General features: G+C 33.9%; 1 pseudogene; it reads left to right on the top strand.

Annotated features, from left to right (window-relative positions):
• The first annotated feature begins 3,713 nt into the window (after window positions 1–3,713).
• LOC149138603 (transcription factor WER pseudogene) overlaps window positions 3,714–19,098 on the top strand; it is a 43,550-nt pseudogene continuing 28,165 nt past the window's right edge.

Raw genomic sequence — 19,098 nt, 5'->3', positions numbered from 1 at the left:
TTTATAGATGTAGTCAGAGATCATTCAACAAATTATTAGGGACAATGCATTAGTGAGATAATGGATAATGAAATTAGAAATATATGGGCTATATAATAATGTATTCATATCTCCCATGTAGATATGAGATTCCAATGAGAATTCATCTCATGGGTTGAGAATGAGACTTCTCTTATTTTTGTTCATTAATTTTGTTTATTTTTCACATGTATGCTCTTGATAAATTTAACATAACCCTCCTAAAGTGTTGCAATTAAACAAAGGAGTTGTCTTTAGTGCGACTTTTCGGAGTTTCCAGTGCCGGAATCCGACTAAAAAAATTGAGGTGAAATCTTGATTTGTGTTATTTAAACCATAGTTACCAAATTCGGGCGTATTGGCAAAAAAAATTCACAAATTCGCTGATTCGGTTCGATACGATTAAAAATTCGGCCAAATCGAATTCGGTACGGTGCATGAAGTATTTTTCCATAGCTTGAGCAATGGCAGGAGGAGGGAAATCAGCTGATTGTAAGAAACCTGTTCCTAGAGCTCTTCAGTTCTCCGTTGCGCATATTGCCAAAATATCTCGCCGCCGAAGTGCTCGTTGGCTGGAAAGGCCCCAAGAGATAACAAGAAGATGAAGATTGTTCCACGCCACATTCTGCCGGCAGTTAGAAATGATGAAGAGCTGAGCAATGCCAATGGTGGTGTGTAAGGCACATAACCCGAGACTTGAGTTTGAAATCCAATCACGCTGGAAAACTAATATGGTATTTTTAGGGAGTCTGTGATAGGGAAAAATTAATTAAAAAAAAGAAATACCATATTGAAAACTTGCAGTTTGCAAATTTGAAAAAAAAATAAAAAAATAGTAATTTCTATATTAAAAAAATTATAAAATAATAAATCGTAATATCAAAAAATATAGAGTAATAACTTTTCCATTAACAAAAGCTATAAAATAGCAAATTGGTTGCAAAACAGTAATTTCTATATAAAAATAATAAAAAATTGTAACTTCTATATTGGATAAAATTATAAAATGGTAAATTTTAGTTTCAAATAGATAGCAAAAATTATAAAATAGAAAATTGGTTGTAAATCAGTGATTATATAAAAATAATAAAAAACTGTAACTTCTATATTAGAAAAAATTATAAAATAATAAATTTCAGTTTTAAATAGATAACATTTATTAAAAAAATTAATAAGTTTAAGTATTTGTAACATGTATATTATCGAATTTATAGATTTTATAGAGATCGTATCAAATTGGAATTCGTATTCGAATTCGAATTTGGTAACTATGATTTAAACTAGTTTTTTGACTATATATATGGATTTAGCAACTTGAGAAACCCCTAGGACACTTCTATTGTGCAGGGATTACCCATCAAGCTTGTGATTTCAATGAACTCTTGCCAAATTTTATAGAAATTAGACGAAAAAAATCCACTGGGAAAACATCCAAAAAAATCAGACAACTGGCTATAAACAAACGCCAAAATAGATAACTTCGGAAAGTCTGTTTCGTTGACTCCGACAACCAGCACTCAAAAATTATGTGTAAGGTAGCTGGAAGACTCATTAGTGAATAAACCATTTTGAGTTTGCCCAACGTAAAATGTTAATGCAATGGTGCTTTTGATTTATGTCCAATGTACAGGAACAGTATGGTGCCTTTGATTTATGTGCAATGTAGACGAACCATTGTAAAAGGGTAAATATAAAACTTACAATAAAATTTTTATAACCCGTTTGAAATAATGAAGGATCCAATTTAAGAACTTGATGTCAAAATAAACTTACAACATAAATTTGGTAAATAATTTGACATAAGGATAGATCAAATTTAAGAATCTAGTGAGGATCAAAATAGTTTAGATATTCTTTTAATTAAGATGTTACAAATTTGGTTATTAATATTATAAAAAAAAATTGCTGGCCTCTCAAGCCAACTAACACCCTTGGCATCTTCCTTGGAGAGCTGGGGTTCTAATCAAAGTCCGGGCCTGTGGCCACAAGTCAAAGTTACAGACACGAGGTGGATTTCGTACTCAATGTTTTTGTTTATTAATTAAATTTTGCACTCGTGCGCTGTTTGCATCCGTTTCGATCGGATCAACTCTCTGGGTTTCTTCCTGTAGAGCTAGGGTTGTATTAATAAGTCAAGTTATATAATTAGTTGTTAATTTTTAATATTGTATTATATTAAGTTTGATAAATAGATAAAAAAATAATGTTTTGTTTATATTAATCTGGTCTGGACAATGACGTTTTGGATTTTGTGCACTTATATTCTCTCCATTTCGACTTGGTGCACTTATTTGACGCACGTTTTAATTATTGTCCTTGCTTGAAACGTACTTCATTTCTCAATATGTCAATTCAGTCTAGACAATTCATTATCGATGTGACCAGTGAACAGTTGATGAAAATAATAATAACACGGAAGCTATGCATGAATGGAATCCATAATCGATGAAAATAATAATAATAGGGAAGCCAGGCCATGAATGGAATCCATAATCGATGAAAATAATAATAATAGGGAAGCCAGGCCATGAATGGAATCCATAATCTGCGTGACCAGTGGAGGATTGATGCAAAAATTAGTAATGACGTAAACCTGGTGATGGATTCCATTTATGCTTATTAAAATGTCTTCATTGACCGAAAATTCCGAAAGCCCCTCCAACGGTGCAGGGACTGCTTCGATGAAAATTTTTAATTTAATTTTCTGTTTTGAATAAAATTGTACATTAGATAAATCTATCCTAATTTATTTGTCAAACTCACAATGGGATAACAATTACTGGTTAATATCTATTAGCAATCACTGGTTACTATCTGTTAATGCAGGTTGATTTCACTTTATTCAAGAAAACCTATTCTATTTATAATTACTAGCTAGTGATCCATAAAGGACACAAAAATGTCTCTGATGGTTAGGCCATTAACCTATTTCCTTACATCCTACAAAAACTACCTGTTAACCATGTAGAGTAGTTTTAAGACATACTCCAGGGCCATATATGATTTCAACTTTTATATATATATATATGAATTTAGATTTCATTTTACACTAAAATTATTTAGAGTGAATAATTTTTCACAAATTCCTTTCAAGATCCTATTATGTATAGTGTGTGCAATCTCTCTAGCTCTGATACTATGATAGAAAATAGCGTGAACGAGAAAGATTGCACAAACAACACAAATCACACACCATCATTTTATTGATCTCATAGACATTATATACATGACATAACACACACTTACTTCAAAGTGACACATCTAGATTGACTCCAACTCATAGCATAAAAATCAACAGCTTCTAAATTGACTTATTGTAACTCATAATAACAACTATACATAAAAACATTACTTCCAATAAACATGAGAAACTAAATAAATACCCCCTTACCGACGGTCAGATGTAAATAATTGATACAAATTCTTACTGCTCTGGACCACCATTGGAAGTCCTTGGTCAGCAGTAAATCGCATAAAGACTTATTCTCCAAACTCCCATGGTCAAGGGCGTGACAATTCTTTTTAATTAACAAGAAATATGGGTGGAGGAAGTAACCTCCGTAACCAAATTCGCCGAAACCCACGGTACCGTGTGACGCGAGACTAGCGATATTTGGGTCAAAACATAAATGCCCTTAAACAAACCAGACCTAAACCAACTATATGATTTGTATAGGAAGCTGAGGTGAGCTGAGATGGAACGGACTCCTGGCAGTTATAGGGGATGCTTTCACCGCGAGGCTTGGACCATGCAGGAGGATTGTGTTTTAATCAACTATATCAACGCCCATGGTGCAGTTCAATGGGCATCTCTTCCCAAGCGAACAGGTGATCAAATCCTTAATCAATTGATTTTCTACTACATAATTTTGGATTCATAAATGAATTGATGTAGCAGTATGAAAGATTATTAGGTTAACGGTGACTTATAAAGCTGTGTATTTTTCACGTTGAATGCTTATGCATGTCGTTGCATAATATTCATGTCCAATGGAGCCGTTGTTAAATTCAATGCATTCCAGTGCTTAGAGAGGCGACGTGTTCTGCACATTGACAAAAGGTGAAATTGCCCTAAGTAACTTAAGGGTGGAGAGTGTTCTATCAATATATATTTTAGTTTAAAGATGAATCTATGGTAATCACGGATAAATGACTAGCTGGTATACAATCTCTCCTCAATGCATATGTACGGCAGAGTATGTAATTTGAATTTATAGAAAAGATGTAAATTGCAGGTTTGGAGCGCTCTGGGAAAAGCTGTAGATTACGGTGGGTGAATTATCTTCGTCCCGATATCAAGCGTGGAAAATTTTCGCCGGAAGAAGAGGAGCTTATACTCCGGATGCATCGTCTTCTTGGCAATCGGTAGGTCCAAAATCCTTGTATGCTTTCACCGACACTCTGATATATGGGAGCCATCATTGAATTTTCAATTTTGATGAAAGAACGAATGCTTGAAGATAGCCATACCTTCATTTTTAATTACGTTTTGAATTTTCAGTTTCGATTTTACTACATGGTTGTAAATCACCATAAAATTACCATAGGTCAGCGAGAGGGAAGTGATATTTTTTTTACTTCACAAAGACTTTAAGATTTATGAGCTCGGATGAAAAATTGTAGGGTAAAAGCTTATATATGCAAATTTTCCATTTACTTTCTTTAAGAGATGCCTAAAGTATGCTTTATATTCTTTTGGTTCTACCAGGTTGTAACTTAGATGTTTTAATTTCCAATATACTCTTTCTATGCTATTTTATTTTAAATACGTTTTGGTTGGTAATATATTATTTTTCATGTTATTATAATTATTTATGTATTCCCGGATGCGGGTGCCACGTCTGGAGAAGGCAGTACGCCACATGGTGTACATGGGCGGGCTCGAGTTTAAGCCGCTCCTTAAATGCTCCACGCCGCCCTGGCCAGCGAGCGTGAGAGCTATAGAGCGAAGGGACGGCCATTTATGGTCTGCGATGAGCCTTAATCGCAGAGGCAGAGGGAAGTTATGGGGCACCAGCTTCAAAGAAAACCACCGCTGCATAAATCTGAAGAACATGGGGAATGTTGGTCAGTTCGATCTGAGGAGGTGGAGGTCTGGGTTTCAGGGCTCAGAGAAGGATCACGGAGCCACCTGCGGATTCTCTCGAGCAGTGAAAAAGCCGCGACAGGAATTGTTGGTAAGTGGGAAGTTATGGCGCCAAGGCAAAGGCCCTTTAGTCGACGCGGTACAGGAAGAAGAGGTGCCTCACGCCCCTGTCAATCCTTCGTCGAGTTGCTGCCGATGCCTTTGTCACAGGGTGGAGGAAGCCAACCCCATCCAAGCTCAGCAATTCATGGAAGCCAGGCCACAGAACCCAGAAGCTGCTCCACTTCCGGCGTTTGGCTCAGCGATTTCCTCTGTCAGCAATGTACAAGGTAATTCAAGCATTCAAGCTCATGTTTCAGTTTTATTTGTGGAAGAGGCGAAAGAAAACGAGGGGGAACAACCTGAGGCTCCAATTCAACCAATGGAGATACCCCATGCCCCAATTCAGCTTGCAGAGAGCTCCAAAGCTGCTGAGGACAAAGCTGGGGTACAATCTGAGCTCCTGCTCTGCCAGCTTCTCAACCAGCACCAGCAAAGGGCAAAGCCAAATATGACTGGGGACCCCCACCAGAAGGGGAATACTGGATCTATCCAGAAGACTCGGAGGAAGACTCCGATGACTAGTCACAAGCTCAACCCAGCTCCAGCTCTCTGCTTGAACTCAGGTTTTTTCGTTTGCTGTTTACCTTGCCACCAATACTTAATGTATGGTGTTAATCTTTTTGCTTGGTCAGATAATTACGATGTTCAGTGTGTGTCCCGTCCCCTGCGTGGGACTCTGATGATTTTTCTACAAGTTTCTTTTCTGCCCCTGCGTGGGAATGGAAGTTTTGTATGGTTTCGTCTTCACAGCTCCTCTGCTATGGCATGGGCTTTCAGTTTTAATAGAATGCACAATGATACTGGTCTCTTTTTGGCCCCTGCGTGGGCGCTTAATCACTGGAAGAAGGCCCCTGCGCGGGTAATTGACTCAATGAAGCTCGATGAGCAAGAGCGCCAACCCAGGCCTCTCGCAATGTGTAAACCTGAATGTAATCGTTCTCAGTTTTTAATGTAAATAATAGAAGTAGCGTAGCCTTTAACGATAAAAAAAAAAAAAAAAAAATTATTTATGTATTTTAATTAATATATTTAATAAGTATATAGTTAAATTATATATTATATAAAATTTACTATTAATAAAATTTATAAAATTAATTAAAAAAAATTAATATATTTTATTTTAAAGGTATTTAAAATTATGATATATATAGTTTTTATGATATTTTAAAAATGTTTTAAAACAACCATTTATTTGTATTATTTGTATCTTGATTATAATATATTTATATTATTTATATCTTCAATGAATGATAATGTAACTTGTTCAATCCCTAATGATTAATACAATACTTTTGCCTATTTATAAATAAGACCTGAATAATTTTTTTATATTATTATATCCTCATTAGAATAAATCGTCATGTAAGTTTTTCATATCCTTATGTTTACTTCAATATTTTTATCGCATTTGTAAATTTAGTAAACTGAAACAATATAAAATAATTTTGTTATATAGTTTTATTTATTTAAAAGATTAATCTCAAATTAAGTACTTTACTGAAAAAATAATAATTGAGCTGACTAATCGTAAATATAATATTATTTTTATAAAATATCAATTTTTTTTTAAAATAAAAAATTTATAATAAAAAATTTTCAATTTTAACTTAATTAATGATTATCTTAAATTGTAATTATATAATGAAACTTTTAAGTTGTTATATTTGTATGATATATAATTTATTTATTTCATTAATTTATTTTTTTTAAAACAAAAATAAAAATTTTGTATTTCAATTTCATTCTAGTCATTAATCTTATAATTAATATATATATATATATATATATATATATATGAAATTGTTAATTATTTAATAATAATAGTTATATTTTATTTTTAATATTATTATTTTAATATTTTTTTTTGTTTAGATTAGATTATTATTATTTTATTAATGATGACATTTAACCTCTATGAGACCAAATTTTAGTCTATAGGACCTAAAAAAATCAATTATTTAGTTTGACTTAAGATTTTATTCTTATGCTAAAAAAGCTTGGAGGGAAGCCTCCCGAGCTCACTGTAATTTTGACAAAGTAAAAGGCTAGGAAGGTCATATTGCAACAAATATTTTGAAACTGAAATCTAATGTGGTCGTATGAGGGGCACTCTGAGAGGAAGTGATTTTCATCCTCCATGTTCATATTCTCACAGAGTTGGAAGAACCTTTCCATCCATGGTGTTTTAGGAGCTGCCCAACAACCTGTTTCACTATGGAGCTCATGAGAGTTCATTCTAATGTTCACTATATTAATTTTCTTCTTTGAGCTAGTTAAAACAGAAAGATACTTTTGATCTTCTAGGGTGGGGTTAATGACCTCCTTATAATATCTTAATTTTCTTTTAGCTACTAAATCTTTCTCACACCACATTTTTTCATTGAACTTAGAAGTAACAATATTTTTAATGTTATTAATGTTTTACAATGCAACATTCTCGTCCAACTCTGAATGGTCTAACCAGGCCATGGTGTCTTTATACCAACCTTGTTTGAGCCTTAGATGGTTTTGGCTCGAATTTAAAGTTAGCTTTGAAAGTCTATAGTCTCTTATGTTATTGAGTTTGTGCTTGTACAACAGAAGCCTAGTCATAACTAGGCTCTCAATAGGAAAAAGACCCACTTCTATAATATTATCACATTAATGTATTTTTTTCTCATTCAAGAAATAAGTAAAAAAAATTACAAAATTGAATTAACTTTAATCTAGCTTTTCAATATTGGCCATTTATAACAATCTATTATTTTCATAAAAAATAAAATAATTAAAAAGTTCCATGCATGTGTTATACACTGTACTTCATATCAAAATGCCGAGCATACTTAAACAACTACAAATAGTAAGCGTGGGGTTTCTAGTAGTATAATGTATATGGAGGAAATGCAATAGCAGTACTTCATTTTTAATTGGTTGGATTCCATCTTTTATAAACAACCAAATATTTTTTTTCTAGGAATTTTTTTCTATTTATTCAAATAATTGTAATGATTTTTTTATAAGTATATTGGTTCAATTGTTCAAATAACTACCACACATTTTTTTTAAACAATATAAATATAAAAACGTTTTGTCCAATAACTCTTTTAAAACCATATAAATATAACAATGTTTTATAGAATCACTCATAATAAGGAATCAAACTTATATTAAATTAGTTTTGATTTTTTAGTGTTTTATGTTACTTCTTTATATTAAATAAATAAAATGAAGACTTGTAAATACTTTTTTTTTTTTTTTTTGTAGATTTAAGGAAATAGAGAAAGAAATAAATGTAAACAATTAAAATAGTCTATGTGATGTTTCTAGGAAAACTCTAATTATTTTATTTATGGCAATAAAAACAAAGACTGGATTTTTATTATTATAAACATTTGGATTATGTATTAGAATTTCATTAATTATGAACGGAAACAAATGTTGAATAATAAAAAATATTGTAATCCTTTTCATATCAAGAAGTTAGCGAAAGGTAGTTACATACCCTAACCACCTCCCTGTTATGAATTCCCTTGAAGTCATCAAGAGGGTAAGGGCGTACGTGATAGAACAGAGAGGGAAAAGGGAGTGGACCGTGTTGAAAGGCCAGACGGATGGAGAGCTAAGTTTGGTGAAGACCAAATAGTTGTAGATGCTGTGACGGATCAAGTTTCAAGAAAGCATCTGTGCTGAAGAGAAGAAGCTCTTGGGGAGACTTGGACCTAAAGGTAAGTCTCATGGTTGAGAGGATAAATCAAGAAAGCATAGTTGCGATTGCAACAAGATGATAGTCTTAAATACTGGTTACAAGCAAGTAGTTTAAATACCCATTTTATTTATGGTCAATAAATAGTAAAGATTGGTAATAGAAGTAGGAATTATTAATATAGCAATTCAGGTATCTATGTATCTCACAAGTAATAGAAAGACTTGAAATCTTTCCAAGAAGCTATAAACGATTATAGATGAAATTCCAAGACAATTCCCTGTAGATTCTAAAGAAAAATCAATATATCCTTAGCAAAGTAGGAAAAGAAAATAGTATGCTACAACATATATATTTACAGTAAGCAATATAAGATTGTAAGCATGAAGGAAATACTTTAAACCACCAGAACTTAAATCACTATCTCAATGAAACTATATGAATTAAAAAGAACACATCTTCTTAACCTATGTTTAAGGGTTTGAGACCCTTGGAAAGGTACCCAGACCCATCATAACTAACGCATTAATATGCATAAATAGCATTCTTTCAAACATAGATAATGGCTATCAGTTCGACAAGGTTAGGGACAAAGACATTCCCAAAATGATTGTGCTTGCATTAAACTTAATAAATATGACTAATAAATTGCCAGAATTCTCGTAAGAGTATACAGAACAAAGATAGAAATCTCCCAAAATGTAACATTTTAATCCTCAGAACAAAAGAGTCAAGCTTTATCACTCTTAACAAGTTCTGTTAATGCCAAGTAAACACCAAGCCTCCATGGGCCAGCCAAAATCCATTTCAAAGAGAGTCCAACACCATAACAACATGAATAAAGCTAGCAAACAAAATACTTATGATTTGAGAGCAAGTGTCTAAGAAATAAACTTATGGAACAAAATAACCAGAACCGAAAGGATTTTAGAACCCAACTCGAAAACCCAAGAAGGTTTGCTAAAGAAAAAATAATCGTTATGAGAAATAGGAACATAAAACCTCGACTGTCATATATATACAAGTATAAATGTTAAAACGCCACGAGGGCTCTCTCTCCATCCAAAATAACAAATTAATAGTGAGAGATTGCATTTAGCCCTGAGCCCATGAGACTAGAACCTCAGCGGAGGTAGCTCACCTAGAGCCTAAACTAATCACCAAAAAAGAAAAACCCTCGAATAGTTTCCATTACTTTCCGATGTTCAAGAATCATAGTAGTAAAGAGGATAATTCATTTACATACCCAAAACCGCTATGCAAAATAGGACATAGCACCGTGACACTGCATCGGAGGCGGTGCCTCGTTCTATAGCTCGGAGCACCAAAGAACCTCTGAAGGCACCTGCAACCAAAACCAAAAAAACACAATAATTTAGAAAACTGTAAATAAGGTTGCAAACCCAATAGTAATACTTTACAATCAAATAACTTGTGGTACCTTTGAGTAATGCGTGGTGGACCTGGTTTTCCATTGAAAATGAACCAGGGGGATCACCTTCTAGTTCCAAAGGAATTGCTCAGAAAGCCTGTAAGGTTTCACACGATAAGCCTCGCTGCTTGAGGCCATCACCATGCATTAGCACACCAAAAATTTAACAAATGAAATCGTAAGCTCACCCCTAGCCTAACCCAAGCTGCAAGAAGGAGTTTCCACCATTGGATGCATACAAGACAGCTGGATTGTTGATGAAGCGAGGATGCCAAGGAGGAATAGCGAACTGGAAAGTGGATAGCAGATATACCAAGGACTGCTCCCGCCAAGTCTCGGGAGTACCAATGAAATAATAATTAGAAATAATGTGAACTTTGTCAAATATAAATGTCAATACATGAAGTACAAAGATAATCAAGAGTCAAATAATGTGACAAATATGATCTCTCGAACCCTAAATTATTAAAGATCATAAAGTTGGAATGATGTCTCGTCATTTATATAAAGTGCATTTATATATATATATATATATATATCTAAAGTTTGGAATGATTATTATTATTTTATATATAAAGTGCATTAAAAATATGAAACTACATTGACTCCATTTATCTATAAGATTTACTATAGATTAGTGTAGTAAATTGAATTTTTTTCTTTAGTGGATCCGTGACAAGTGGTATGAGAGCAAACTAAGGTTACAAAACTGAGGCCTCTGGAGACTAATAATTGAAAATTGGTTTGTATTATACAAGAAAGGAAGTAGGAGTGCTGGTATGTGGAGAACAAGCAACACACTGCAGATACCATGACAAGACTAGGATTTGCATCTTTCCCAGAAACTAACCATAATGTATGGGTGCAACTGGGTGAGGAACCACGCAATGCCAATGCCAACATTCTAGAAATTCAGCAAGATATGAAAAGTGAGAAGGCCTGATTAAGGGCAGACAATGAAAGCCTTATGCAGGAACATGAGAAAATTGTGAAGAGTTTGTCAGACAAACAAAACTAGCAAAAGCCAATTCCCAGACCAGAAGATGGGCATATGACTATAGAACAAGAGTATTGGACGGAATATCTAGAAACCAAACGAGGAGAAGAAAATCAAGAAGAAAAATCTGATAATGCTTTAGAACACAAAACACTGAAAAAACAAACTATAGAACTACAAGGAGAATTTTGGAAAATAAAACGCCCCTCTTCGATGGTGAGCAAGAAGAAGCAACTGAAGCCTGACTTATTAATATGAATAAGTACTTTCAGTTATATGAATATGATCATAACTTAAAGGCTCACTTGGCTATTTTTCAACTGCAAGGTAAAGACTGCGCAGGGAGTAAATCGACTAGTCATAATGTGGGAAAAATTCCAAAGATATTATAAGGAAAGATATTTGACTAAAAGGTTCTGTGATGAAAAAGAAAAAGAGTTTCACGATATGAGACTTGGACAATTGACAATGGATGAGTTCATTACAAAATTTACATCCTTACTTTGGTATGTTCCCTATATATGGGAAGAAAACGCAAAGGTACAAAAATTTATCAGTAGTCTGCCACTATTCATGAAGGAGTGTCTTGATTTCAATAACCCAAAAACCATGGATGAGGTTATAAGAAAAGCTTGGATTTGTTACCAACAAAGTAGACAAAAGGGAGATACGGGGAAAAGATGGATTTACAAAAAGGGAATTAAGTTCCCTGCTGGAAGCAAGGGAAACAAATTTGTCATCAATAAAGGACCCCACAAGGGACAAGTAAACAGAAACCTGAATAGGAATCCAACTAGATTTAAATTCCGTAATGAATCTAAAACCAATGAGCAGTCAGGCAGAACTAAGGTTGAATTAGCAGCAAGACCCCTAGTACAGTGCGGGGATGTGGAGGACTGCACTATGTCAAAAATTGTCCCAATCGCAGAGGCAATGAAAAAATCTCACAGATCCAAGAGGCATCCACTGTAGGGGATGTGGCTAGGAGAATTCCAAAAAAAATTTGACCAAACTATCTCTGTTTTAATTGACCCAGGGGCTACATTATGTTATGTTAGTCCTAAGATAGTTGAGCACTGTTTTTTACAAGCTATCAAATTTAGAAATCCAGGGTTAGTACAACTAGCCACAGGGGAAAGAAGGTGAGTGTTGGACAAGGTCAGCAGCTGCCTATTAGTAATAGCAGGTCAGTCCCTGATAGTAAACCTAAATATATTAGCCCTAGGATCTTATGATCTCCTAATAGGCATGGACTAGCTAGAGAAACATTGTTCCCTTATAAATTCTAAAACAAAAGCTATCCACTATATAGATGGGGAGGGAAAGAGGCAGGAAATACAAGGCTTTCTAAGACCAATAAAGATAAGACCCATATCCACCTCGTAATTAGCAAAGTGTGTCAGGAAGGGATGTCAAATACATTTAATTTAGGTGGGTTATGCCAACTCAAATGGGAAATCTAGTTCTTTAGAAAATATATCGATAATACAAAATTTTCCGGATGTATTTCCAGAAGACATTCCAGGACTCCCTTCTAAAAGAGATATATATTTCACCATTGAACTAATACAGAGAGCAGCTCTGGTGTCCCGAGCTCCTTATCACATGAGTATACCAGAGCTTACAGAATTAAAATTATGGTTACAAGAACTGCTAGACAAAAATTATATCCGGCCCAGTGTGTCACCTTGGGGAGCCCCAATATTATTTGTTAAAATGAAAGATGGAACTCTACCCATGTGAATGGATTAACACCAGCTAAATAAGATGACTATTAAAAATAAATACCCTCTACCATGGGTAGATGAGCTATTTGATCAGGTGAAGGGTGCGACAATATTTTCAAAGATCAATCTACATTCAAGGTATCATCAAATCATAGTTAAGGAAGAAGACATAGCAAAGACAACGTTTAGAACTCGCTATCGTCATTACGAGTTCGTAGCGTTACCCTTCAGGGTGACCAATTCTCCCTCCACTTTCATGTGTCTCATGAATAGTATATTCCATCAATACATCGATAAATTTGTGTTAATTTCATTGATGATATACTGATTTATTCCTGTAGCATACAAGAGCATAAAGAGCATCTCATAATAGTTTTGCAGACTCTTAGAGAACATCAGCTATATGCTAAATATACCAAGTGTGATTTCTTTAAGGAGAAGATCGAGTATTTAGGCCACATCATTACCAAGGATGGATGTTTTGTGTACCTAGAAAAGATAAAGACTATAATGGAATGGCCGTGCCAAAGTATGTGATAGATATAGGATCATTCCTGGCTCTAGTCAGGTATTACAAGAGATTTGTCGAGGGATTTTCCCGAGTAGCATACCATAGTACCTCTTTGCAGAAGAAAGGAAAATCCTTCATGTGGATAGTAGAATGCCAGAAAAGCTTCGATTAGCTTAAGCATTTATTGACCACGGCACCTATCTTGAGCATTGCAGACCAGAATAAATATTACGTAGTCCGAACAAATGCTAGCAATGAAGGGGTGGGTGGAATTTTAATGCAAGAAGGTAGGGTGATTGCATATGAATCTAGGAAACTCAAGGAGTACGAGTAGAAGTATTCCTCTTATGACCTAGAGTTAACCGCTATCCTTCACGCACTAAAAATGTGGCGACATTATTTAATGGGTAATAAATTTCTCCTAATGACTGATCATTGTAGTTTAACTAACTATTTTAAAGAACCCACTTTGAATGCCAGGTAAGCCAGATGGATCAACACTTTACGTGGTTTTGATTTCGAGATCAAGTATTTGAAGGGAAAAGAGAATCGAGTCGCGGATGGTTTAAGTCAAAAAGTACACTGTATTTATGAAATTTCTTACAGCAAAGTACAAACCACCTTCCACGAGTTGATAAACGAGGCAACCGGATGGGATCCAAAATATCAGCCCTTATGGGAGCAACTAAAGATATGAATAGCCATAAACATTAGTTGGGATACGAAGTAAACTCTAAAGGTATGTTGATTTATAAAAGAAGAATATATGTGCCTAACCATAAAGATATTAAGAACTTAAATTTGGATGAATATCATAAGAGTCCATATGCAAGCCACCCTGGGTATCAAAAGCTGATTACCATGCTTAGAAAAGAATATTTCTGGCCAGGCATGAAGAAGGATGTAGCTAAATATCTATCTTGTTGTCTAGAATGTCACCAAGTAAAAACAGAGCATGGACACCCAGTCAAGTTTCTACAACCCCTACCCATTCCAGAATGGAAGTGGGAGACCATATCCATCAACTTCACCACAGGACTACTTAGGTCCAAAAAGAAAAATGATTCGATAATGGTAGTAGTGGAAAAGTTGAGTAAATGTGCTCATTTCATACCTGTGCAATCAACCTACAAGGCTCTTCAAATTGCCAATATATTCATGTAGAATATTTTTTGATTACATGGATTTCCAAAGTGTATAATTTCTGATCACGATGTGAAGTTTACATCGGCTTTTCGAGAAGCCTTATTTGAAGGATTAGGCACATAGTTGAATTTTAGCACTGCATACCACCCTGAAACAGATTGACAAACCAAACGGGTGGATCACGTGGTGGAGGACATGCTGTGAACTTATGTGATGAAACAACCGTCCAAATGGGAGCATTACCTACACTTGGTAGAATTTGCTTATAATAATGGTTATCATACATCATTGTGAATGAGCCCATTTGAAGTGTTGTACGGACACAAGTGTCGAACCCCTTCAAGCTGGGGAGGATCGAAGATAAGCTGATGTTGGGCTCGAAGATGCTAAAAGAGATGGAGGAAATGGTCAAAAGATTTCAATCCAATCTAAAGGTTGCTCAAGATCGACGAAAGAACTTTGCTGATTGAAAAATGAATTTCCAGGAATTTCAAATAGGGGATCACATTTATGTAAGAGTAAGACCAAAGAAAAGTACTTTACAATGGAGCTGGTGTTCCAAGTTGGCACCTTGATTTTGTGGTCATTTCTAGGTGTTAGCAAGAGTTAAACCAGTGAATTATAAACTTGCCTTGCCTAGCCATTTTCGTGTGCACAATTTTTTTCATGTTTTAGTATTGAAAAAATATCTTTATGATCCTAAGCATATAATTGACTCGGAGGACATAAGGGTAAATAATTTTAAAAATATGCCAAATTATATTATTAAAAGTTAAAAGGAACTAACTAGATTTTTTTTTTTAAGGTCATACCAGAAGGCGAGTTCCTGGATGAACCATTGGTTATAGCCGATCACACAGAAGTAATGCTGTGGAAATGAGCTATCACCCAGTTAAAGTGCAATGGCAGGACTTTAGGCCGAAAGAGGCCACCTGGGAAGATGAGCAAGTTATGCGGAAAGCCTTTTTGAGTCTATTTGCAGAACAAAAACATCGGGACAATGTTTGATTTTAGGGGTGGGAGATGTGATTTCCCTAGGAAGACTGTAAATATTTTATTTACTGTAATAAAACATACTGGATTTTTATTATGATAAACATTTGAATTATGTATTAGAATTTTGTTAACTATGAATGGAAACAAATGTTGAATGATAACAAATCTTGTAATTCTTTTCATATCAAGAAGTTAGGGAAAGGTAGTTACCTAACCCTAATCACTTCCCTGTTATGAATTCCCAAGAAGTGATCAAGAGGGTAAGGGAGTACTTGAGAGAACATAAAGGGAAAAGTGAGTGGAATGTGCTAAAATGTCAGACGGATGGAGAGCTAAGTTTAGTGAAGGCGAGATAACTATAGATTTTGTGACAGATTAAGTTGCAAGAAATCATCTATGTTGAAGATCAAAAGCTTGGGTGGAGACTTGGACTTGAAGGCAAGTCTCATGGTTGGGAGGATAAATCAAGAGAGCATAGTTGTGACTGCAACAAGCTAATAGTCTTAAAGACTGGTCGTAAATAAGTAGTTTAAATACCCATTTTATTTATGGTCAAGAATTAGTAAAGATTGGTAAAAGAAGTATAAATTATTAATCTAGCGATTCAGGTAACTATGTATTTGACAAGTAATAGAAAGACTTGAAATATTTCCAAGAAGATGTAAACGATTATAGATGAAATTCCAAGACAGTTCCCTATAGACTGTAATCATAGAATAAATATATCATTAGCAAAGTAGGAAAAGAAAATAGTAAGATACAACATATATATTTATAGTAAGCAGTATAAGACTGTAAGCATGAAGCAAATACTTTAAACCACCAGAACCTCAGTAGGGGTAGCTCAACTAGAGCCTAAACTAATCACCAAAAAATAAAACCCCTGAATAGTTTCCATTACTCTTCGATGTTTAGGAATCACAATAGTAAAGAGGATAATTCATTCACATACCTGGAACCACTGCACAAAATAGGACATATCACTGTGACAGTGCATTAGAGGTGGTGCACCCGAGAAACTCCGAAGGCACCTACAACCAAAACCAAAAAAACACAATCATTTAGAAAACTGTAAATAAGGTTGCAAACCCAACAGTAATACTTTTCAGTCAAATAACTTATGGTACCTGTCAAGAATGCACGGTGGACTAGGTTCTTCGTTGAAAACAAACCAAGGGGATCGCCTTCTAGTTGCAAAGGAATTTCTCGGAAATCCTGTAAGTGTTCACAGGATAAGACTGACAGCTTGGTGCCATCACCAAGCATCACACAAGAAATTCAAGAAATGATATCGTAAACTCACCCCTAGCTTAACCCAAGCTGCAAAAAGGAGTTTCCACCAGCGGATACATATAAGACAATCGAATCATTAATGAAGCAAGGATGCTGAGGAGGAACAACCAACTAGCAAGCAGATAGCAGATATACCGGGGACTACTCCTGCCAAAGCTTGGGTGTACCAATGAAATAATAGTTATAATTAATGTGAACTATGTCAAATATAAATATCAATATACGAAGTACACAGATAATCCAATGTGGAAAGTTGGAATAATGTCTCGTAATATTTATATAGAAATACATATATATATATATATATATATGTATATAATGTTTGGAATGATTCTTATTACTTTTATATTTAAAATACATTAAAAATATGAAACTACATTGACTCCATTTATCAATAGGATTTGTTGTAGATCAGTGTAGTAAAAATGACTTTTTTTATAAGTGGATCAGTGGAAATAAAATTATAAATAGAATAAGATTTGAAAGTACCATTAGTAAATCCAAATAGCTAGATAAATGTAACATTGATTTGAATTTAAATTATTTCTTTATTATAAAAAATACAAATATTCATCGCAACCAAAACATCTTATCTTCATTTCCCACTAAAATGTGATTTTTAAAATATAATTTAAATAAATAAATAATACACCTATGAATGATCTCCATTAGAGTAAGATTTTAGCGTAGGAAAACTATAACATTTTATTCTTAAACTATCATCACAAGGGAAAAACAATTAATATTCTTCCTATTCAATGATAGTGGAAACGACTAATAAGAAAAATGATAAAAGCATAGTAGCAAGGAGAATATACTAGGAAAAAGTTTCTTATCTTTCAACTAAAAACTTCTAAATAATTTTTATAATTTTGTGCCCTTCTTATACTTATAGGTTAAAGAGTTTTTTAAATCTTATTACTATTTTAAATTTTATTTCTATTTTTTTAATTTATTTTTTTATTATAAATAAATCTAACAATGTGGAATTACATAATAGATTGCAACATGGTGTTTTGTTATGGCATTATTTGTTAAGAGGTAAAATTTCGTGAGAAAAAATCTAGTCATGCTAAAAGTTGTTGTGGCCTAAGTTGAGTGTATCCTTGGATGATTTTGACTACATAGATGCTTCTAAGTCACCATTACTTAAATTTCATCTTAACGCTCACATTGATGATGATGATGATGGTTAACGTCCACTAAGGCCAAACTTTGGTCTATCAGACCTAAAGAAATAAATTATTTAGTTTGATTTAGGATTTTATTACTATGCTCAAAAATCTTGGAGAGAAGCTTCCCGAGCTCACTATAATTTTGACATCGTAAAAGGCTAGGAAGGTCAATACCACAACAAATATTATGAAACTGAGATCTAATGTGGTTGTATGTGGGACACTCTAAGAGGAAGTGATTTTCATCCTCGATGTTCATATTCTCACAGAGATGGCAGATCCTTTCCATCCATGGTGTTTTAGGAACCGCCCAACGACCCATTTCACTATGGAGCTCATGAGAGTTCATTCTAATCTTGGCTATATTAATTTTCTTCTTTGAGCTAGTTTAAACAAAGAGATGCTTTTGATCTTCTAGGGTGGGGTTGATGACCTCCTTATAATATCTCAATTTTCTTTTAGCTGTTAAACATTTTTCAAACCATATTTCTTCTTTTAACTTAGAAGTAACAATATTTTTAATGTTATTAATGCTTTGCAATGCAACATTCTCGTCGATCTCCCAATGGTTTAACCAGGCCCTAGTGTATTTATACCAACCTTGTTTGAACCTTAGGTGGTTTTGGATGGAATTTAAAGCTATCTTACGAAGCCTATGGTATCCTATATTATTAAGCTTGTGCTTGTACAACAAAAGTCTAATTATAGCTAGATTCTCCATAGGAAAAAGACTTAATAAACAAAAATTCTAATAATATTAAAATAATTTCTTATTTTTTTTCTTAATTATAAAATTACTTTTTTTTTTCTTTTTTTTTTTCCTTCCTTAAATCAACACAATCAAATATATAAGTTTAAATATTAAAATGTTAATTAATATAATTTGAATTGTTATAATAGTTATAAAAATAATTGTGTTTATATGGATTAAAT

The sequence above is a fragment of the Pinus tabuliformis genome, chromosome X (assembly GCF_031772625.1).
Source record: "Pinus tabuliformis cultivar Carrire ecotype Pingquan chromosome X, CPIR1, whole genome shotgun sequence".
NCBI classification, from domain to species: Eukaryota; Viridiplantae; Streptophyta; class Pinopsida; order Pinales; family Pinaceae; genus Pinus; species Pinus tabuliformis.
The sequence above is the reverse complement of the archived record's forward strand: the minus strand, read 5'-3'. Positions and strand labels throughout refer to the sequence as shown.